This window comes from Vanessa tameamea, chromosome W, assembly GCF_037043105.1.
Source record: "Vanessa tameamea isolate UH-Manoa-2023 chromosome W, ilVanTame1 primary haplotype, whole genome shotgun sequence".
NCBI lineage: Eukaryota > Metazoa > Arthropoda > Insecta > Lepidoptera > Nymphalidae > Vanessa > Vanessa tameamea.
Genome location: NC_087340.1, coordinates 2258129 through 2282256, shown reverse-complemented (window position 1 = coordinate 2282256; position 24128 = coordinate 2258129).

Below are 24128 nucleotides of genomic sequence, written 5' to 3'. Positions count from 1 at the left end.
CATCAATACTGTAATAAATGACTTCAACACACGGGTTGATAAGATAGAGGAGAGACTTTCAACGTTAGAATTACGTATTGCCGATTGTCCGAATGCCTCTGTGGTTTCCGCGGACCAAGATATAATAACGCAACTACGACAAGAACTAAACGAAAAAGAGCAAGAAAATCTTTTAAATGACGTTGTTATACAGGGCCTAGCAGAAAAGCCAGCGGAAAATACAGTTTAGATTGTCAGTTTGGTGGCGTCCAAAATCGGTATTACGCTGGATGACAGGGATATAGTCTCAGCTGAGCGAGCGGGGCCCCGCCGCGGTCTCAATGAAGGCGAGGAGCGACCGCACCCCCGGCCGCTCATTGTGCGCCTCACTAGACGTGCGGTGCGCGATCAGCTAGTACGGGCGACACGAGTACGTCGTACTGTGGACTCGACGGGCATTATTGAAGGACAGCCGCGACGTTTTTATATTAATGAACGTCTGACAAGAACGAACGCCAAGCTATTATTTAAGGCTCGCGAAGAAGGTCGACGCAAGGCGTGGAAGTTCATCTGGACAAACGCAGGTCGTATCTTTGTTCGAAAAGATGCCAACTCCATGGCTCATTGTATACGTTCTGAAAATGATATTATGAAATTTTTTGGAGTCGATTAAATTGGAAACTCATGTATACTGGCACTCATAATGTATTTGACGGAATGGGAGGTAGATCAGAGTGGAAGTCCTCACCATCAGACATTATGTGTGGGCGTAATGTGGGTACGGGTAAATAATATTAGTTCCGTAATCACTCAAACGTTTTACTTCCAAACACTTAAACAAACTATTAAACACAATAATAACTACGAGTCGTAAGAAAGTTCCTAGACGTGTTGTCTGTACGGCGGCTAGCACTGAAGTGTCGTGTCGCCGACTCGTACCGACCCATCTAGACTCCGTCGAAGCGTTATATAATACTGACAACGCTTGCGGCTCTGTATTATTGACATCTCCGACACGGCCATTCTACAAGACACACACGTCCTCGTGTGTTACTCTGAAATAATGTCCAACACACAGTATCACATAGCTCGTGTCCTCAACTATAGCGGCCGTTTGAAATCAAAAACAAAAATGATTACAAAAAAAAAAAACTTTATTATTCTAACATCTCAAATAATAACATGGAAATTCAAAGCAGAACCGACTCCTTTATTGTGTCTTCTCTAATCACACACACACAATCTCTAATCAAAGCATCTAAACACATTAAGTTCTACATGAGATCTATGGCTACGCATAGTCCAGTAACCTCCAGTTACTCATCTTTCTTACACAACCCCCACGGGTTTGTCTCTACAGTTTCCACTGAAACCCGACCTCCGCCAGAGTTGCCTGCCTACCGCTTACTCACGGACTACTAATAGTAGACACCGATTTCTACCGAGCTACGGCTACACGACAACCTCTGGTACGGTCCGATCATCATGTAAACTTAAGTTTCCTTATCATCACAACTATCTGCTTCTACATCTATTTCATCGGTTATGCTCCGATTTTCTGGCATTTTTCGAAGTCTATCATGTGCGTATTTGTAAGTACGCCTAGAATTCAGTGCTTTTAAATTATAACGATCACCCTCAAGAACTTCTATGACTTCGAAAGGACCTTTAAATTTGGGATCTAACTTTGTTTGATTACGTTCCTCATTCACAATCAAAACAAAGTCTCCGACCGAAAATTTACTGAGCTTTGCCTTCGTCTGATCGAACCTACGTTTTTCATAAGATGCCGCATTTTCTATATTACGCAAAGCGCTATCTCTCACGGTATCTAAATCGATCTCGGATTCTACATCATCAGCTGCCATTAATGAAAGAGGCCGCGCAACTTTGCCAATTAATAGTTCTAAAGGACTAGCTTTTGTCGTACGATTTACTGTGCAGTTAATTGCAAGCTGTACTTCGCCTAAAGCGTCCTGCCACGACCGACCGTTTGACTCTACAGCTGTTAACATAGACTTTAATACCGACATTACGCGTTCTACCTGTCCATTTGCGCGTGATGATCCTGTAGCTATCAAATGTAAGTTAATATTACCGTTATCACAGAACTCTTTAAATTCCCTACTTGCAAAGCAACGTCCTTGATCCGCTATTATACGTTTTGGTGTACCAAATAACGTAATACTATCTTTTACGGCTTTAATACTACTTTTAGTATCGATATGAATAGTGTGATACAGTAAAACGAATTTCGTGAACGCATCGATAAGAACAAAAACATATTCTTTTGAATCATTTTTGCCGCTTAATTTTCCCGTCGCGTCTATGTGCACGGTATGCCATGGTACATTTACTTTCGGTATAGGATGTAACTCTGCTTGTATTTTACCCGAGTGTGACTTTGAGACCTTACAAGTTACACAATTATCAATTAATTTTTTAACATATCGTGACATACCTTCGAACCAGTAAATATCATAAAGTTTCTCTAAGGTTATATCATAACCGAGGTGAATTAGAGATTCATGAATGTTACTCACAACTGACCAACCAACCAAACATTATGCAAACAGAGATTGAAAGGAAAAATAATAAAATACAAAACTTAAAAATAACTTACAACAAAAATGAACAAGAGAAAAGACTACTTAAAAAATTTGAAGAATTTGATACACTATTAGAACTACTAAGAACAATCACATACTACCGAAGATTCTTGAGACAAAAAACATTAAAGGACAGAATAGATAGCAAAATCACAACGGAACTATACGTATCGATGCAAATCTGTATAAAAAGAACACAAGAAGAAGAATTTGCAGAAGATATAGAATCGTTAAAAACAAAAAAGAGAGTTAAGAAAACAAGCAAAATAAAAGTACTAGATCTTTACCTTGACGAAGATGGAATCCTGAAGGTGGGCGGTCGGCTCAGGAACTCTGAACTGGCTAATGAAGTGAAGCACCCAATTATTTTGGGTCAGGCAAGCAGACTTACCTATTTAGTAGTCGCAAAAACACATTTGGAGACGCTGCATGGAGGAGTGCAATTAATGCTCACTTACTTGCGATCGAAATACTGGATACTCCGCGCAAAGTCCCTAGTAAAGCAGTGTATCCATCGATGCTTGATATGTGCTAGACATGAGGCTAAGATAAAAACAATACAATTGATGGGAGACTTACCAAGTTTTCGGGTAAAACCAGCTCGGCCATTCCTTAACTCCGGTGGCGATTTTGCGGGACCAATTCAAATTTTACTAAAAAAGGGCAGAGGAGCCCAAATTGGCAAGGCGTACATAGCTATTTTTGTGTGTATGTCAACGAAGGCGATCCACTAGGAGTTGGTTGGTGATCTGAGTTCAGCTGCATTCATTGGTGCCTTTAAACGATATTGCGCACGAAGAGGCAGATGTACAAACATGTGGAGTGATTAGTAAAGAAACTTTGTTGGTGCTAACAAAGATCTGGTTGAAGCCTGGAAGGAAGCTCGCCTACAATTTGATGGAGAAATTTGTGAATTACTTGCTAATGATGGAACACAATGGCACATAGTTCCGGTCCACTCCCCAAATGTTGGAAATTTATGGGAGACGGGTGTGAAATCTTTTAAGCACCATCTACGAAGAATCCTTAACACTAACCTTACCTATGAAGAGCTTACGACGGTTCTCTGTGGAATTGAAGCGTGCTTGAATTCGAGACCACTGTGCCCGCAGGAAGACAGCACGTTGGAACCCATAACTCCGGGTCATTTTTTGATAACTGAAGCACCTGTAACCGTGCCTGATGTGAACCTGAAAGACGCTTAAATAAGCAACCTGACACGTTGGCAATACACGCAAAAGCTTCTGAACGACTTCTGGTCAAGATGGCAAAAATAATACTTGACGCAACTGCAACAAAGACCGAAATGGTTAAAACGCGAAGACGAATTCAAGATAGGAGATATTGTCTTCATAAAACAGGACAATTTGCCACCAGGAAAGTGGTTTATGGGACGAATAACCGACAAGCATCCTGGCCCTGACGGACTTACCAGAGTCTATAGCGTAAAGAGTGGTGATCATATAACAAAGCGATGCGTAACCAAACTATATGCGTTGCCCATCGAACTAGATTAGTACTATATAGTTGTTAATATTTATTATTTTTCTGTTGTTCTTTGTATAAATTCTTGCTGACCGCATCATATACCTTAATGATTGTTGTAGAAGCAAACTCAAAACGTGATTACCTATAAATTTTATTGAATTTACTTATTTTGAAAGGACTTCAATAGTCCTTTGGTGGGCGGCTTATGGTGATTCTGTTTTGCGATTGTGAACCTAAAAACGTAGTCTCAATTAACTTTACGATTAAGTTTATTTGCCAATATACATTTGCGAAGGAAAGACGTATTTCTCTAACTGATCCGCCGGCACAAGCCAAACTGAACCTTATGACCTTACCACTGTATAAAAACTGATTTATTTGATGCTGGGCCCATAACCTAATAAAACACGTCGGCATTTCGTATTCAAAACTGAGCACAGATAAAAAAAATATTTTGTTACCACAGACTAACAATTACAACACCGAAAGAACGTTGCCAAAGCAAAATATAGATCGAAGCCTACTGATAAAAATCTTGAGAAATACAAAAATATTCGGAATCGATGTAATGTGCAATGTAGAGACAAACAACGACGCCATATCCATCGGTCTTTAACTGACAAAGATCCTTCAAAAGTATGGAAACTTTTAGAAACTCTTGGAGTTGGGAAAGCACGTCAGGAAATCAATTTTAGTTCTTTAGATATAAATCCGCTTAATCAGCATTTCTCATCTTCTGATACTATGGATAGTACGAAAAAAACAAATACTCTTAGAAATATTTCAGCTTCATCCACTCCCAATATTCCTACTTTCTCTTTTAGTCAGCTTACCGTATGTGATGTTAAGAAGAACATTTAAGACATCAACTCTGATGTTGTGGGTGCAGATTGCATTAGCCATAAAATGATTATTCCCATTAGCTATATACCTTGTAGCTTCCATCATTACATCTATCTTCAATTTCTCGATAGAATCCTGTACTTTTTCTACTGTCTGGAAAGATGCTCAAATAATTCCTATACCAAAAAAGTCCAATCCCAGTAGTTTCTCTGAATTCCGTCCAATATCAATTCTCGCTTTCTTATCAAACGTATTTGAGCGTCTTATATATCAACAAATGACTCCCTTTCTTTCCAAAAATAACCTTCTGAATCCTTTCCAATCCGGTTTTCGCCGAGGTCATAGTGCGGCTACTGCTCTCTTTCAAATAACAGACGACATCAGAATTGGTATGGACAAGCAATTGATCACAGTGTTAGCACTGCTGGATTTCAGTAATGCATTCAACACTGTAGATTTTGACATTTTACTAGCTATACTACGTTCTCTTGACATATCTCCTAAGGTGACTGATTGGTTTCAATGTTACTTGCGAGGGCGCTGACAACGTATACATACTAAAGATCGTAACTCAGATTGTTGTATGCACAGCGCTGGCGTTCCGCAAGGTGGCGTGTTGTCTCTTTTACTGTTTTCCATATTCATTACCTCTATCACTAATCATATTACTTCTCTCTACCACTTGTACGCAGATGATCTCCAAATATATTCCCAAACTCAATGTAGCGGGCTCTCAGATACCATTTATTCAGTAAATAAGGATTTCATGGTCATTAGTCAATGGAGTAAATTATATGGTCTGATAGTGAATCCTGGTAAAACAAAAGTTGTCATTATTGGTAGCCAGAGACTTATTTCACGGATTGACTTAAATAAATTACCACCCGTTCTTTTTGATGGTGTGTGTATACCAATCAGTGAAACAGCGAAAAATCTTGGTGTTATCTTCGATAGGTACCTTTTTTGGCACCTCAAGTAAATGACGTTAGTAAAAAAATATTCGCTGCCATGGGCTCACTGAGAAAAACTTTCTACCCATTCCAACTAAAGTTACGCTAGCAAAATCTCTCCTTCTACCGATTCTTGACTATGCTGACACTTGTTATGTGAACGTAAGTGAAGAGCAACTAAATAAACTTGAGCGATTACAAAACCTCTGTATACGGTTCATATTAGGATTACGCAAATATGATCATGTCTCTGAATTTCGTAAAAAACTCAAGTGACTCCCTATTCGTCTACGCAGGAATACTCACATTTTAACTCTTCTCTATTCAATTATTTTTAATCCAGCGACTCCCTCCTATCTCAAAGAGCGATTCAAGCTCCTAAGCGAGACTCAAGCGCACACTTCGCTCGGATGAAAATATAATTCTGTCCATTCCTCCTCACTCTTCTTCTTACTATTCTAAGTCCTTTACTGTTGAAGCTTGTCGACTTTGGAACACATTACCTTTAGCTATAAGGCGCGCTCAATCATTAGGTATTTTTAAAAGCATGATTGAAGACTTTTATTTGTCGCAATTGTGGTCGTTGTTTCTTTGTCTATTTATTCATTTGAGTTTATTAAATCTTTGTATTATATTATATATATTTGTATGTATGTATGTTTTTTATATTTATATGTATATTATGTGTATTATTATATTTTACTTAAAGTATAATATATTATTTATAAATTATTGAACCCCTTCCCAAATTAGTTCTACAACCAGTCCTCTGCCCAAAGGTTGCCTGGAAGAGATCGCTGTTTTAGCGATAAAGCCGCCTGTTGCATTCATGTAACTTTTAAATGTTAATTCTTAGGTATAATCTATTGTTAATTGTTGATGCAATAAAGCATAAATAAATAAGTAAAACGTTTACAGTCGAAAGAAGCAGACGTGTTATTGTTCGTTCCCGACATAAAAATTTCATTTCATAGTTTAAGGTGATTTTTAACAGTTTATTTAAAGTTAAACTTTAATATTATTTCATAGTTTGTCTATCGAGTAATTCGTTTTAATAATCGCAGGATTTTTGAACACATTTGTTGAATAAGTATATTGCAAGCAGTTGACAAGTGAAAGTGACATTGCCGTGACCTTTGGTGTGTAACATTTGTGAATTAAACAAAAGGACTCAAGGATTGTAATTTATAACAGTCCACTGTATATAAACTTGTGCGCATCTTTGGCTTTCTGAACTACAGGCGTTGTTGGCCTAGTGGTGTGCTCGTTTTTTGCGTTACAAGTTGACCGCTAATTTTTTGTTCAAACCCCGAGAATACCATATAAGCCGGATATTTTTCCAAATTATTTCTCATCAAATTTAAAGTCGAACCGAAGTACGAGTGTTGCAAAGCGACCAGAGGTGGAGCCACTGACTGTATAGTTTGTTCCACGTGCAAAAAAAACGATCACTTCCAATGTTTGTATCTTTCGAAGATCAATAAAGATAATTTATCAAATGAGTACAAAAAGTCATGGATTTGCCCAGAGTGCACTTTGACTCAGCCTCGTCACCTAAATAAAGACAACACGCCTGTTCGCAACGTAAGTTGTTCTTGTTGAAAGTGTAAAATCTATACTAACAAGAGATTGCAAGTCTGAAGACTGAATTTAAATCCTTTATGTTACCCCTTCAAAATGAATTAAAAACCTTAAGGCAAGAATTTAATAGTATTAAGGAAAGTTTGGACTTTCATAACAGTAAATTTGAAGATATGAATACTAGAATATTGCAATGCGAAACAGAGGTTAAGAAATTGTCATGCAAATCGAATGAATTCGAGCATTTAAAATCTAAATTCGGATCCATGATAGTCGAAAATAATAGTAAGGAACCTTGTAATTAACATTAATTAAGAAAACTAAGCCCATTATAGTGCGGTTCCTATGCCGATGGAAAAAGGACGATTTTTTATGACTGGCTCGTAAGCGTAAATTAAGTGGCAATGACTTAGGTTTCACTTCTACTAGTCCCATTTATTTCAATGATCATCTTAAACAAGTTAATAAATCGCTCTTAAGTTTAGTAAAAAAAACCGCTAGAAATATTATGAATATGTTTGGGTCAAAAACTCTACCCCGGTCATGCATATAACATCCCATACTGATTTAAAAAGATGGTTTAGAGACAATTTTTATTTTAAAAGGCTTTATAGATTTTATTATATACTATACTTTAGATTCTATTCGATTTATATTAATCTTTGCAATGTTCTTAAAAGTATTGATCAATGTTCCGTATTTATTCATTTTTATAATAATATTTTTTAATGTTTTTATCTTTCTGAAAAAAAAATGTTAAACATTTGTTTATTATGTTACATATTATTGATTATTGGATTTCATGCTTTTACTTTAAGTATTTGAGGGCAGATGCGAAGAGTGTATTAGTGTTTAACAATTGTGTATGTTTTCAATTATAAGTAAAAAGCATAATATACTTTACCAAAATGAACGTAATACCATGTGACGTGTGTGAACGTAATACAATGAACCAAAATAACGCGTAAATAAATATATGTAGGATCGTGGGCGGAATTAGACGGATCGTCAGGAGGTCGGGTTCCCATTTTAAGAAACAACAATTAAGGTTTTAAATAACAATAGATTTTTATTTACAATAATAATAGTCTTAAAATAATTTACACACAATCTAAGCAAACAGACAAGCCAGTGATATACAGCCAAATCAATATGCCGAAAGGCAGCGTAACCGCGTACAAGCGGGCAAGTACAGCTAACTAAATAGCGTAGCAAAGGCGGTCAAGCCTGAGGGGTAAACCGACAGTTTTGTCGGGAGCTAGAGCTTTTGCTTGAGTCGATCCTCGGAATCGACTGAAGACTAGCCAGTGAACACGGTATTTATACCTTAGCCCCTACTCCCAACAACTCTGTCCGTGGCGCGAAACGTCAGTCACGTGTTTACCAAAATGTAAATACAAAGCAATTAAATCTGCTAGCAAGGTAAAAGTCACAAAATATTCCAATATGAATTATCGTTAATCAAGAACAGACAATTTGAAGTTATTTCTAGGTGACACGAATTAAACAATCGTTAAAATGTTTCATGACGCTATTAACAATTACCGAAATCGGAACTAGTCGTCATAAGTCAATCGCAGATAGCTAGTAAATCATACCAGATATAATTAGGAATTGTCGTATAAGATTTGCATTAAAAATCTAGCTAATTGTAATTATCATCGAGTAAACAACAAATCAATCAAGGTGGGTACTTTTATCATTACGTTGATGTGACGACTGACTCCGACACGGCCAGAACTGACGATTCACACGTCCTCGTGTAGTTCTGTAACAAAATATAACCAAGTAAAACATTGTTCGGCCTTCCTGACCAATAAATAACTAACAGATGACAACATGACTGAAAAATACTCCTGCCCAAAAACAACACAGTAGACAGTGTAGTACAGCTGGCCACAGACACTCAATATATTACAAAAATCAAATAGACATCTAGGAGTCAAAATAGACATCCAAGAGTCAAGATAGACATCCATGAGTCAAGATAGACATCTCGCATTGGAATCAAGATAGATATCCCGCGTAAGATTCTAATAGACATCCAGGAGTCAAAATAGACATCTAGGAGTCAAGATAGACATCTCGCATTGGAATCAAGATAGATATCCCGCGTAAGATTCTAATAGACATCCAGGAGTCAAAATAGACATCTAGGAGTCAAGATAGACATCTCGCATTGGAATCAAGATAGATATCCCGCTTAAGATTCTAATAGACATCCAGGAGTCAAAATAGACATCTAGTCATGTGGCTACTGCGTGTCTGCGATGGAACAGCTGTCATCACTATCATCATCATAATTTAAATCAACAGGGCATTGGGGCATTTTTCTTACACGGTCATGGGCATATTTGTAAGTTCTATTTCCAGTAAGAGATTTTAACAAATACCTGTCACCATCTAATAAAGTTACAATCTTAAATGGGCCTTTATATTTGGGGTCTAATTTAGTCTGATTTCTTTCTTCATTTTCAATAAGAACAAAGTCACCAACATTAAATTTATTTGGAAAAGACTTAGACTTGTCAAAACGAGCTTTATCACAATCGGCACTTTCTTTCATAGCCTGAGCAGCATGTTCTCTCACAGTAGTTAGATCAATTTGAATTTCAGCGTCGTCTACAGCCATTAAGGATAGAGGTCTCGCTACTCGCCCTATCATCAATTCTAAAGGACTAGCCTTAGCAACGCGGTGAGTTGTACAATTAAGAGCTAGTTGAACTTCCTCAATTGCGTCTTGCCAGGAACGATCACTGGTTTCAATGGCAGTAAGCATGCTTTTTAAAGTTCGCATAACGCGTTCGACCTGACCATTGGCTCTGCAAGAGCCTGTTGCTATCAAATGCAAGTCAATTTTATGGGAATCACAAAAATCTTTGAAATTTCTACTAGCAAAGCAACGACCTTGATCAGCAATTACTCTTGAAGGTGTTCCAAATAAGGAAACACTAGATTTCAAAGCTTTAATGCAACTTGATGCGTCTATGTGTAGGCTATGATACAGTAAGACATGTTTGGTAAAAGAATCTATCAAAACAATGACATACTCCTTAAGATCACTCTTTCCACTAAGCTTTCCTGTGACATCAACATGTACTGTGTGCCAAGGTATGTTAACTTTAGGAATAGGATGTAGTTCTGCTTGAACTCTTCCAGAATGAGACTTGGAAACCTTGCATGTGATACAATTTTCTACGAATTTTCGGACATATTTAGCCATTTTATCAAACCAATAATGTTCGTAAACCTTTTCGAGAGTTTTATCCCATCCTAAGTGCATAATTGACTCATGGACGTGATTTATGACAGACCACCGAAATGCTCGAGGTACGATAGGCAATGAACGCGTTTGACCATTACGTTGTATTTTACGATACAGAATACCCGATCGCAATTCGTAAGTTTGAGCAACATCAGGGGAAAGAGAATTGTTTTTCAAGTTTGATATTATCAATTCTATTTCAGGATCACGCTGTTGTTCAGCCAAAAGCCAGTTATCGGACAGAGTTGTGATATCAACACGCTTTTGTTTAGTCTTGTTATCTAAATGACTGGATACGGGGGGTTCGGGTAGTGGATTTCTAGAAAGAAAGTCCACATGATTCATTAGTTTACCTTCACGATAAACTATTTCAAAATCATATGCCTGCAAAAATGCCCACCAACGGTGAACGCGGGGTGTTAAATCAGCTTTATTCCGCGAGGCTTTAAGAGAGTTGCAATCGGTTATAACAGTGAATTTGCGACCCTGTAGATAAGTATGAAAGTGCTTAATGGCATTGACTACAGCTAGGGTCTCCAATTCATAAGAATGATATTTACTTTCAGTTGCAGTAGTCCTTTGACTGAAATATTCTACGACATGAAGCTTATTATCTACTTTTTGAAAGAGAATAGCTCCATAGCCATCTGAGCTGGCATCTGTGTGAAGCTCAAGGGGATAATCCGGGTTGAAAATCATCAAAACGGGCTCTTTCGTAAGAATAGAGATTATGTTTTGTCTAATACTTTCTAATGCATCATTCCATTTGAGAGTCTTATTACCGGCAGTTAACAGGAACAAAGGTTTCATGGTCTGGGAAAAATTTCGAACAAACTTTCGAAAATATGATGCAAGACCTATAAACTGTCTCAGCTGGTGAACTGTTTTAGGTGGCTCTAATTTAGTCAATGCTTCTATCTTTCGGGGATTAGGTCGGAGTTTACCAGCAGTGATATCATATCCAAGATATTCTACTCGTTGCTTTAAGAATGAGCATTTACTGAGGTTAAGGGTAAACCCAGCTTTAGTAAGTGATTCTAAAACTTCTCTTAGCCTGGAAATGCCTTCAGCAGGGTTTTGAGAGGGTATCATGATGTCATCAATGTAAATGATGACGTAAGAATGTACTAGCTCACCTAAGGCATTAGTAACTGCACGTTGGAAAACACTAGGAGCATTTCTCAAACCAAAAGGCATGGCCAAGTACTCGTATTGACCATCTGGGGTGACGAAAGCAGTAGCTTCAACACTATCGGGGTGAATAGGAATCTGGTAAAAGCCACTTGTACAATCGAGGCAAGTATAATAGTTAGCACCGCATAATCTCGCTATTTGATCTGCTATCAGAGGCAAGGGGAACCTATCAGGTATAGTATTACTATTGAGCTCACGGTAATCTACACACATTCTTTCTGTACCATCGCGCTTTGTAACTAGCAGAATTGGGCTTGCAAATGGGGAACAGCTAGGTCGAATAATACCGGCATCTAACATGTCATTAATTTTAGTTCGGACGAGCTGTCTTTCATTCGGAGTTAATCTGTATGGCCGACGTTGTACGGTCTTGTGTGGATCTATCAAACGAATTTTTAATTCTCCTGATTGTACTCGAGTTCGCGGCAAACCGGCCACAAAAGCGTGAGAATACTCCTCCAGAAGTTCTATTAACTGCTTTTTATATTCGGAAGGAATATCAGTATTGATACTATCAAATTTAAGTGGTTCTGGCAAGGAACATTGTTCGACAATTTTATCTTTTGAAATATGAAAAGAATCTTTAGTCATATTTACACTAAATCCGTATTTTAAAACTTCACGTCCTATCATGATATCATGGCTTAAAAATTCGTCTGCTATCACATGAAACAGGATTTCCAAACGACACTCATCGATTTGCACCTCACTTAATATTTGACTGGTACATACAACATTAGCATTCCCTATTCCTGATATGCAAACTACTGAACAAAATCGTTTGCCTGACAATTTACTCGAACAACTTTCACGAATGAGAGAACATTCCGCACCAGAGTCATAACAGAATGAAAGTTTCTCACCGGATTGCGTTAGTACACCCATGACAGGTCGTACTTCACAGGCATCAACACGCCTGACAGCAGCTGGATGAGGGCTGGACGTGTGGGCGCTCGACGCCTGGCTCCCGGCGGTGTTGCTCGAGCCCGGCGGGCGTCTGCTTACTGCAGTCGGGCAGCGCGGCGCGATGTGGCCGGACTCCCCGCAGCGGAAGCAGATGGTCTTCGATGGTGTCATCTTCGATGATGTCTTCCGCTGTAGGCTGATACTGTTTTAGATTTTGCAAGTTTCTTGCGACAGTTAGTCGATTTGTGCCCTAACACTCCGCAGTAGTGACAAACTATAGTTTGCTTGAAACGCTTTGCGTCAGACTCTGCATGGTCAGATGAAACACTCGACTTTCGTTTTAGATGAGAGAAAACGTTTAGTTCCTTCTGTAGCTCATTTCGAGAAGTGACTTCAGTAGTGAATGCAAGGCGATGAGCGCGGGAGTCAAATTTGGAAACATGGGCTAAGACTGTTGTGACAGCTATTTTTTCGACACTGAAGCCGTTCCATGAAGAGGTAAGGGACGTAACCAAACGGCTAGCATATGCGGCTAAAGATTCTCCATCTTTTGGTTGACTACTATGAACGTTTATGAGAGTAGCAGCAGAAGTCTCTGTCACGTCATACCGAGAAAGAAAAAGATTCTTGAACTCTGTCCATGTCATACTGCCATATGATACTTGTGAAAACCATGTTGAGGCGTGGCCTTTTAACGACTTGCTTAAGGCAATAATTAACGAGTTTCCATTAAGCGGCTGCTCCGAGAAACAAAGACCGACGGTGGTGCTCCAAGCGCGAGCATTGGAGTCGGGCAAGTCTGGATTAAATTCAGGCAAATGAATAGTGGGAGAAGATGAAGATGGTCCCTTTATAGCATCTATCAATTGTGCCATGTTACGGCTCTGAAGATCAAGTAATGCCCGCCATGGGTCCTCCGTCCTTGATTCAGTCTGTACCGATCCCAGTTCTGATGTAGGATCGTGGGCGGAATTAGACGGATCGTCAGGAGGTCGGGTTCCCATTTTAAGAAACAACAATTAAGGTTTTAAATAACAATAGATTTTTATTTACAATAATAATAGTCTTAAAATAATTTACACACAATCTAAGCAAACAGACAAGCCAGTGATATACAGCCAAATCAATATGCCGAAAGGCAGCGTAACCGCGTACAAGCGGGCAAGTACAGCTAACTAAATAGCGTAGCAAAGGCGGTCAAGCCTGAGGGGTAAACCGACAGTTTTGTCGGGAGCTAGAGCTTTTGCTTGAGTCGATCCTCGGAATCGACTGAAGACTAGCCAGTGAACACGGTATTTATACCTTAGCCCCTACTCCCAACAACTCTGTCCGTGGCGCGAAACGTCAGTCACGTGTTTACCAAAATGTAAATACAAAGCAATTAAATCTGCTAGCAAGGTAAAAGTCACAAAATATTCCAATATGAATTATCGTTAATCAAGAACAGACAATTTGAAGTTATTTCTAGGTGACACGAATTAAACAATCGTTAAAATGTTTCATGACGCTATTAACAATTACCGAAATCGGAACTAGTCGTCATAAGTCAATCGCAGATAGCTAGTAAATCATACCAGATATAATTAGGAATTGTCGTATAAGATTTGCATTAAAAATCTAGCTAATTGTAATTATCATCGAGTAAACAACAAATCAATCAAGGTGGGTACTTTTATCATTACGTTGATGTGACGACTGACTCCGACATATATAAAAAATAAAATGTGACTACATTTGTTTTAATAGTTTTGTATTTAGTAGTTTTAGAAATGTAATGCAACAAGATAACGATATAGTTTGTTTGGCTGATACTTGGTTACACGAAGGAATATTTGATACTGAAATTCCCGTTACTCCGTGTATAGAAGTGAAGAATTTGCGAGGTCATAAAATGCGCGGGGGAGTTTTTTTTTTTTCTTTATTTAAAGAGTTTTTTCGTTAAAACGAATATGCCACTCTGTAAAATTAACAATAGAGTAATTGAAGTTAAATTAGTTAGTACTACTTATAATATTACGTTATCCTTTCTATTATTAAGACCGATCTTAACTAATTTTAATACTTGAGAAGTTTTTTCTGTATTGTGATCAGCTAAAATGCTATTTAAGTATCCCACACAAGATTTTAATTGTGATACAAATGACATATTTTGTCTATAGTCCTCGTTCCGGGCACATTCCATTATAATATGAAAGGCATCTTCTACCACGTTGCAAGAAGTACAATTCGGGGAATTAACTTTTTTCATTAAGTATGCGAACTTATTCAACGGAATATGTCCGGAACGAAGACGCATCATGATAGTTAAGTCTGATCTATCAAACCGACTGTTATCAATCCAAGATGATTTAGGGGGCTGAGGCTGGATCGTTTTATACCAAATACTTTTCTCTTTGGATCTTTCATCAAAGTATTCCTTCGACAAGTCACAGCAAGATTTTTTAATTATGTATGTGTAATCTAAACAAGAAGGATGTATATCTACTTCAATGCCATTATTACACGCTTTTCTTGCCAAACAATCCGCTTTTTCATTACCGCCTATACCTACATGTGATGGAATCCACTGTAATATAACTACCTTAGAAGTAAAGTGCAATAGTAGTTTCAGTATAATATAGGCTATCGAGACGCCTCGAAAAGTCGAGGTACACCGAGCCAAGTGTTGAAGAGAAGTTTTCGAGTCCGTAAAGATTACAATTTTATCATGAACGATTTATGTACGATAATGCTTCAACTATAGCGAAAAGTTCCACATGCATAATAGATAACTCATTTTTAATTTTGAATTTAAAACCATATCCTAAATTATCGTCATAAAAGGCAGCCCCTGATCCATCTTTTTCTTTAGATCCATCTATAAAAATTCGGTAATAAGTTTTATATTTATCCAAGGTTTGGGAGCATATCGAATTTATTTCTGAATAGTTATAATTACGTTTTGGTTTAGAAATTTCATTTATGAATTTAATATTATTTGATAAATCAATATTCGTAATCCAATTATCAAAAGAAAACATTTCTAATTGATTAGTACTGCTAGGTGAGATATCTTTAAACTTTTCATAAGTAACTGCAAGTAGCGGTTTTTTCTTATGTCTCCAGTAGTTATTGTTGAGAAGAATAACTAGTTATTTTAATACTTTATTTATTTTGTTGCACTGAAGAGATTTGACTTTAAGCATATATTTTGCAGCCAAGAATTGTCTTCGAATATATAAAGGTTGTAAGCAGAGTTCTGATTCCATTACATGTATAGGAGTTGACTTTACAAATCAACCTATAACACACATAGACTGGTTTTGAATTTTATCAAGCTTATATAAATGTCACTTACAGCTATTATCGTAGAGGAAACTTGCGTAATCTAGTCTGCTTCGAATAATAGATATGTACAGGCGTCTAAGGTGTTTGGGGTGTATACCCCAACCGGGTCCAGATAATACTTTGAAGATGTTCAGAAATTTCATAACTTTGGTGCTCGCGTTATTAACATACTTACCCCATCTTAGGCCACGATCCTGCCACAGTCTCAAGTATTGAACATTATCTGCTAATTCTAAATTAATACCATCAATTTTAAGGTCAGTATAATTTCTTACCGATTTAGGCTTTCTAGTGAACATACATATTTTACTCTTGAGTAAACTATACTATTGAGTGACTAAACCTATATCTAGTAGTAATTTAGTAATAATATTTAGTGCCAGTTGTAAATCTGACACAGCTTTGCTAACGTCTTTACACGTAACAAAAATAACAAAATCATCTGCGTACTGAAATATACATATTTCGTTGTTAAAACTCTTACAAATATTAATAGTAGCGACATTAAATAAAAGTGGAGAAAGTGGATCTCCTTGAGCTAAACCACATCCAGTATATCTGCTATTCATGAGATTATCAGAAAGTGTAATTAATCTTCTTTCTTTTAAAACATTCCACAAATATGTACATAGCCGAGACCCTATTCCTATTTTATCTAAAAGTAATAATAAACTATTAATATTTGTCAATATTAACAGTTTATTATTTATACGCATTATTTATATCAATAAAACACCCTAATGTAACTTGACCTTTGGTAAAACCTATTTGAATTTTGAAACCAAGTAGCTTAAACTGTCAGTGCAAGATCGATACTTTCTAAAATCAACCATGAACGGTGAAAACTTATCGTTTTTTTCTAGATACCACTCTAAACGCTTATTAATAATCATGTGAAATATTTTGCATAAGCATGAGATTAATGCAATTGGTCTAAGTGAAGATAAACATGAAGAATCTCGACCAGGTTTCGCAATCAGGTGTATACGAATATAACGCCATTGACTTGGAATATAACTATACGTCAAAATTTGATTATATAGAAAGTTTAAAATACGTTTACCATTAAGCGGCAAATTTTAATCATGGAAAACGATATGTTATCTCATCCTGGAGCTGTGTCAGAAGATTTTGTACATTTTTCAATTTCATGCAATAAAATAGGTGATTCCAATTTTATATTACAAGTCGTAAATAAAGGTTGTTCAGGCATAACATACTCAGGACTGATACTACATAAAAGCTCATACGCTTATTTCTTATTTACATATCCTTTTGGACTTTTGTACCCTTTCACCCATTTCATCTTCCACTGCATCTCATGTGTAGTAGTAACATGGTCTATTGACGAACAAAATTTATGCCATCCTTCACTTTTAGCATGCCGATTCATTCTTTGAGCTTCACTTACTTTTTCTTGAAGAACAGTCAAATTATTTGGTGTGGGATTACGTCTAAAGTGTTAATTTCCTCAACAAAATAGTCATAAGCATCTTGAAAACTGTCGGGCAATACAAAATTTGCGAATCTATCTTCAAGGATCTTCCTATATGAATTCCAGTCCTTCTTAAAATTTCTCTTTTTTATAAAAGACGGCTGCAGCACAGAACTAGTTGATATTTTAATAATTATGTGGTCACTTCCTAACGTTTCATTTAAAGTGGCCCAATCATACTTTACTGCAACATCAGAAGTGACTATCGAGATATCCGGGGAGGACTGACGAAGTCTTCCATATAAATTTAAGACTTAACAAGGATGCAAATATTTGATTGCCTCTAGCGTCATTTCTATTTGACCAGGTAGTGTGATGCCCATTCAAATCTCCAAGTAAAAGCGTTTTTCTAGTAAATAGTGAGAAAAGGAAATCCCAGTCTTGTTGGCATGTTCTAACAGAGGGGGGGGGCAATATATTGAAACTATATTTTCTATTACTTCGCAGTCTTACATATTAAGGTATTTAACCTTAATATGTAAGACTTCAATGTCACTGTTGTTGCTTCTTGTGTCTTGTACTTGAGCTTTAATAGAATTTTTAGTCAATATAGCCACACCACCATAACCATTGCTCCTATCCTTACGGAAAATATTATAACCGCTAATCCTCACATTAGAATCTTCGTTTAGCCATGTTTCAGTTAATGCAGCAATATGAACTTTTTCTATTGATAACAGGTGTTCAAAAGATGTTAATTTATTTGTCAAACATTGGCAATTCCATTCGAAAATATTAATTGTTATGTGTACGTGTCTGCAACTATCCATGGTTATATATAAGCAAAGAAAGGCAATTCTATTAAGTAATGTCTCATAAAGGAACATAATGAATGAAGTATTATTTTAATGCATGCTTCTATTTTATTGTCTAAGGTTAATTGTTTATCCCACAATTTATCTCTGAGTTGTTTAAAAATTAATTGCCAAGTAATCTTCTGTTCAAAACTAGTGTCATTTATTCCTGTGTTCTTTGTATAATAGGTCTCGTATTCACTTTCTGGTTCTGGTTCATGCATTGTATCTAATTTTCCTTCTAAATTATTTCCCGAATTCGTTTTGTTTTCTTTCCTAGTCTTCTTTATACATTTCTTGTCTTGGGGTTTTTCTTTATTAGAAGTATTCTTTAATACTTGAGCATACGTCTCTTCACTCTGTTTAAAACATGGCTCAACGCTGTCTTGATTTTTATGTAAATTATTATCGTCATTTCTATATGTCATAGGAGGTTGTGAATCAATATATCTTGGCTCTGGAGGGACATATATAGTTAAAGCTCTTTTGTAGGTACAATTGAATTCTGCCATGATCTCTCGAATACGTATTTCTTTAATATAAATCGGGCATATATGAGCCAATGTCATATGTTTACCATGGCAGTTATTGCACTTAAAATCTATCGTGTCACAATTAGTAGGAGAACCACCACACTTAGGACAAATACATTTATTTGATGGACACATTTTGATTGTGTGTCCATATCTCCAACATCTAGAACACTGTGTAACTGGGTAAAAGTATGGGCTGACATTAGTAATTGTATCAAAGATATAAACTTTGGATGGTAATGAAGTTCCTTTAAAACATATTCGAACGGCCTCAGATGGTTCCCATTGACCCGTAGCTTTATTTCTATGCTTCAACCTTTTAACTCCTTGTCGCATTTTAAACTGTCTAATATTTCCTCCTCGGTAATTTCTAAATCAATGTCTTTGATGACTCCAAAAGATTGTTTAATTTCAAATGTTTTTTGGTATTTATATCCGTTTTGTTTAAAGAAAGTTGATTCTAATAATTTATCCGCACTGATTTCATTATTAAACTGTACTACTACTTTAAACGCATTTATATATTTGACCCTCGTAATGTCTTTAATATTTTTTGATTTTAAAATTTTAGCCAATTTAAACTGCTTAGGTAATTTTTCTACTGACGTAATACTAATTTCAAAGTTGTAATTCGAAATTCTATTCGAATCATTCGTACGAGCCACTTTTCCACGTCTTGTAACAGTTAACCATAACTCATCCTGATCTGTACGTTTATCTCTTTTATTGGGTCTTATTATATTATTCGAATTTTCACTTTCCGATATCGTATCTCCTAATTCTTCCATGTCGCATATTCTCACATTTTCACTATCCCTCATTATCTCACTATAATATTCCATCAAACACTCCACAATTTCGTTTTCACTCAAAGGCTCATCTTCATTCGCGATGCTAACCATTTGTAAACAACATAACTAGGTGATAACGCTTCAATACAATCGAGCGGATCAATTTAAAACCGGTTTCAATTAAACAATACGCGCGTCTCACTATAACAAGCGCCTGCGCGAGAATGCGCGGGGGAGTTCTAATCGCCGTTGACTCTTTCTGTCTATTCCTCCTCCTCTATTATATTAACGAATTATGCGGCGGAAATTATAATAGTCTCTATAGTAACTAAACCTGGTCCCTCTTCTATACTCTTGCATGTACTGTTGCTACTTTCCACATTGCAGCTCCCAGTCTGAAGTATTAACTGACTTGTTCGAAATGTTTTCTCAAGAGATATGTGTCGGACTAACAATAGCTTCTTAATAATAGGTGATTTTAATATTTCTGGGGCTTCGTAGACAAGAAAGAGAGTAAATATATTATGATTATTAATAACTTTAGTTGTGGAAACGCATTAATTGATTGTTTGTATAATTTTTTACAATTCAATGACTTTTAACAATATAACTCAATTTCTAATGAGGATTGTCGATTGATAGACCTTGTAATTACTAGTTGTGTCTGTGCAGTTAATAAATGTAGTGTTACTCTGGTGAAGGAAAATGCTCACCACCCTGCTTTGCAAATACAAATCTCGATATCTGCATCTAGACGCGTTAAATCTAATTCTCGTAAAATACGTTTGTTCCGTCAAGCTGATTATGATACGATTAATGAGGCTTTGGTGAGTCTAGATTGGTACGATATACTAAACCACTGTGATATTACGCGTGCAGTCGATACCTTCTATCAAACTATAAATTCTATAATTTCTGATCTGGTTCCAACTAAGACTGTAAGGTTTTTAAATAATTATCCGTGTTGGTATTCCCATGCATTAATAAAAATTATTGCAGAAAAATTAAAATTTCACATGAAATGGAAGATTTATAATAGAATATCTGATTACCACATATTTGTTCGTTTACGTGAACGACAAAAATTAGTTCAAGTTCAGTGTTATGATCTATATATTTATGACGGAAAGTCAAAATACGCGAAAATAGTAAATACTTTTGGTCATTTATGAAAAGTAAAAAATCGTTCTGCGGCATGCCTGACAATGTATTTTTGCATAATCGTACTGCTAGTGGTGGAGAGGAGACGTGTTCAACTTTTAATGAATATTTTAAATCAGTTTACGATACGGAAACCGCAAACCAAACACTCAAAAGAGTAAATCACAGCAACAATGGTTTGGATATCGGCCATATAGATTTGTCAATATCAACTGTCAAAATATACATGAAGTCTTTAGATGTCAATAAAGGATACGGTCCCAATGAGATACCACCAATATTTTTAAGGAAATGCTATACTTCTTTAGGCTGTCCTATTTCTCTTTTTTTTAATCAATCACTGAGCTCAGGCATCATGCCTGTTGTTTGAAAGCGCTCGTTCGTGGTGCCTATTTTCAAGTCAGGTGACAAACATAACGTACTAAACTACAGGCCAAAATCTAAATTATGTACAAAAATGTAGCTAAAATGTTTAAAAAAAATTATATATGATACCATTTTTCCGATAATAAGAGGTATTGTGATGGAAGAACAAGACGGTTTTATCAGTAAAAGATCTGTTGAAACAAATGCGTGTGAACTGGTTCATCGTGTAATAAAGGCTAAAATGGATGATTCAGTGGTCACCAGATGGCTAGTCTGTTCAGTAAAAAAAAAGGTATACGTGGTGTCTCATTAATACTTATTAACAAAAATCTAAAATTTAAAGAACGTAAGGATGTTGTGAGCCTTTCTATTGAGCAGACTATTAAAATAGCCTGTACAGAGCTTGAGCATGTCATTGTTGTATGCGTATACAGACCTCCTAGCGGGTTATATGAAGCATTTGAGAAAATACTGGAAAGTGCATTATTGAAATTTTCTGGATCAAGTAAATATATTTTTATTTGTGGTGACTTCAACATAAATTTATTAGAAAACTATAGCACAAGTATTAGATTCAGATCATTATTATATTCATATAATCTCATTAACTTATTCTTAGAGCCAACCAGAATCACTGAATCCAGTGCAACATGTATTGCCAACATATTTACCAACTGTGTACCTAATCATAAATGTATTATAAATATGTTAAGTTCTGATCATAGTGGACAGTTGGCGGATAACCTACATTAACATCAGCAAGTTCTGCAATGACGCATTTTGTAATATACTACAACGCATTTTGTAAACATTCAACGCATCAAAATATATATCAGCAAATTCTGTAATGACGCACGTTTCTTACTATTATAAATATACAACGCTTCGAAATAAAGATAGCAATAGCAATCAATAAATCAATCAATCCATTATTCGCACATCTCTCGACTTTTGCTTATCTCCTGCACGCCAAACTGGTCTTGTCACCCCAGTTGGTGACCCCGACGTTTCCGACAGCGTTACTAGAAGCATTAGAGCCATGCAGAACTCAGGAGCGAACCCGAACGTCGTGCTGAACCCGAATCTCAACGCAAATAATGGAGGAATACCGCTCAAAACATACTCATAACCAGCATCCACGTTAGAAGTAACAACAGCGGAGCTAGCAGCGGTTACCATATCCAGTAAATAACCTGAATTTTGGATCGAAATGCCAAGAGTTTGGTTTGCTCAGTTTGAAACTATAATGGAACCACAGAAGCAAGGCGACGAATCAAAATTTAGCCTAGTTATTTCAAAACTATCGAAAGATTCACTGCATCAAATTATGGACATATTGACTTCACCGGCGGACACAGATCGTTACCAATGGTTAAAAGAAAGACTAATCTAATAAAAAACTTGTCGACAGTGCATGCTCCGACTTAAAATTCGTCAATGCTGGTGTTCCACAAGGCTGCGTTCTATCACCCACTCTGTTTCTTCTGCATATCAATGACTTGTTGCAAATCAGTAACATTCACTGCTATGCAGACGATAGCACCGTAGACACCTCATACACCGGCCGTGCTAATATTTCTCGGGAAAACGTCGAAGAAAACCGGAACAAACTTGTGTCTGAAATCGAGCCTTCGTTAAACAAAGTCTCGAACTGGGGCCGGCTAAACCTAGTCCATTTCAACCCCAAAAAGATGCAAGTTTGCGCGAATTACAGAATTTACCGAATTTATCACGGGGAATGTTCCGATGAATTGTTCGGATTAATCCCGGCTGCTGAATTTCACCTTCGGACATCTCGCCAAAATTCAAAATATCACCCACACCACCTAGATGTCTGAAAATCCACAACAGCGCGATTTTTAAGATATTTTCTGCCTCGCACAACAAAAAAAAAAAGCACGTGTTCCTGAAGGGAGGCGCACCAGTCTCTCGCCAAATCTGCCAATGTACTCCGTCTTCGCCTCAGCAATCACGTTTTTGAAGGATCTAGAGGCAGAGTTATATTTCTTTCGGCATGGTGGGCATTAAAATCGCCAAGAATTACGAACTCTGTGGATGGGATCTGCTGCAGCACGGAATCTGTAGCCATTTGGACGTGCTAAACCAGTCGGTCGGTTTCGGCATTACTGCTATGGTACCTATAAAGGCACGCGTAGATTGGCGGATGGTCGTCGCAATCTACACGCAGCCAGATAATCGTTAGGTCCTGCCCTTCAAGGCTGCCGAGGCGTCGAGAGCAGATATCATCTCTGACATAAACGCACACCCCAGCTCGTGGTACAAAGGAATGTTTCAATTTGTACCCGGGGTAAGAAAGAAAAGTCGTATCGGCAGGAGAGGATATCTGGGTCTCGGTAAGAAAGAGCAAGGCCGGCTTCGCCGTCTCAAGGTGAAAGTGAACGGCGTTTAAGTTGGAGTTGAGTTCCCTTATCTTGCAGAAGTTCACAGTGTGGGTAGTAGGGGTTGCCTTATGATGCCTGCTCTGCTTGCCCCGAACAGCGGCGAGCGCAAAATTGCCCCCCCCCCCAGAATTCGGAGGGTAGCCTGGACATCCCTGCTCAGGTGGTGTACGTCCGTAATTCTGTACAACCATTGTTTTGGGGGGGAGGGGGATCGGGCCTCCGGGACTGTCACATACCGGACGAAACGCGGTAGCTTGGCTACCACTTTACGCCGATTTTAAGTGAGAGAGTGGTACTTCCCCGGCCGTGCCAGCCCATTCGGCTGCAACCCGAAGATATACAGTGTGGCACTACCACTAGTAAATGTCTCTGCTCTGGTTACTAAGGTTTGGTTTGCTAAGGTTACGGATGACATTCGTACAGCCATGGATAATAAACATATTC